The sequence below is a fragment of the Sinocyclocheilus rhinocerous genome, unplaced genomic scaffold (assembly GCF_001515625.1).
Source record: "Sinocyclocheilus rhinocerous isolate Xijiao unplaced genomic scaffold, SAMN03320098_v1.1 scaffold831, whole genome shotgun sequence".
Taxonomy (NCBI): domain Eukaryota; kingdom Metazoa; phylum Chordata; class Actinopteri; order Cypriniformes; family Cyprinidae; genus Sinocyclocheilus; species Sinocyclocheilus rhinocerous.
The window spans coordinates 913,133-914,488 of record NW_015641020.1 but is presented as its reverse complement, the minus strand read 5'-3'; the positions used below and the strand labels follow the sequence as shown (position 1 = coordinate 914,488).

At 38.5% G+C, this 1,356-nt stretch overlaps 1 protein-coding gene across 1 annotated transcript in view; it reads right to left on the bottom strand.

The window, feature by feature from the left end:
- LOC107753950 (tumor necrosis factor ligand superfamily member 10-like) overlaps positions 1–1,356 on the bottom strand; it is a 32,827-nt gene that overhangs the window by 13,669 nt on the left and 17,802 nt on the right. The window lies entirely within an intron of this gene.

Here is a 1,356-nt window from a genome sequence, read left to right as displayed (position 1 = left end):
AGTAACCGAGAGCAGGGCAGTCTCAGTAGAGAGGGCGCTTTTGAAGCCAGATTGGTTGCTGTCCAGGAGGTTGTTCTGTGCAAGAAACATAGAGAGTTGGTTGAACACAACTCGCTCAAGTGTCTTTGCAATGAATGGAAGAAGGGATACCGATCTGTAGTTTTCTAAAAATGCTGGATTTACAGAGGGTTTTTTAAGCAGTGGGCTTACCCGAGTCTACTTAAATGCTGTGGGAAAGTGTGCGAGAGTCAGAACAGTTGTTAATTTTGTTGTGGTAGTATGTCGTTATAGCAGAGAAGACATTTGCAGAGAAGGAAGAGAGGAGTGACTGATACACACTAAGGTCGGTAGAGTTTTTTGTTTTGCGCCATTTCCTCTCTGCAGCCCTGAGTTTAGAGCGATGTTCATGGAGAACATCGGACAGCCAGGGGGCAGAGGGGGTAGTGCGTGCTGGTCCTGGATGAAAGTGGGCAAAAGTTGCCTAAGCAAGATGTTAGAGTGGAGCAAAGAGTGTCAGTAGCACTGTTTGTGTCCAGTGCTGAAAACTGAGAGGGTGAAGGAAGTGAGGTTGAAACCATAGAGGATAGGCGAGAGGGAGAGAGAGAGAGCGTAGGTTACGTCGAAAGGTGACCTGCAGAGGAGTGTGTGCTGTGTCAGGAGTTAGTGTGAGGTTAGAAGTGATGAGGAAGTGGTCTGAGGTGTGCAGTGGAGTAACTAAAGTGTTGTCAGTGGAGCAATAGCGTGTGTAGATGAGGTCCAGTTGGTTACCTGATTTGTGAGTAGCCATAGTAGACACTTCATCTAAAGGATCAAACGCTGTGTATGGTGTTTGAGGTAATTTGTGAATTAGCATAGACTTATAGTCCGTGCATAATATTTTGCTCGATGCGCCCTCTTGTGGCCTCAGGACAGAAGCCAACAGCTTTTTTCCCCCGAACTGAAATTATGCCTTTTAAATTCGAATATAATTCAAATATTGATAATATTTAAGTAAAAAATTTGAATTTAGTTTTTCATCCATTTTGACAGCCCTACTGTGGATTGACTGTTGTGAAACTTATATGGTAGTTACATAGCACCTAGACCTCAGTTATCATGAAAAAAGCCAGGAAATTTCAGTTTTGACAATATGGGACCTTTAAAGACTGATCTTAATGATTAAAAATAAGCTTTACAGTTATACGCTCAAGTTAAATTAAATTATTTTTATAGACTAATTTAAATTTAAATTTATTATATAATTTTTATATTGTTTATTTTATTAATAATATAGTTTTTCATTTTACTTATTTAATTTTTAGAAGAATATTTATTTATTTATTTATTATTATTATTATTTTATTTTAATTTTTTGTG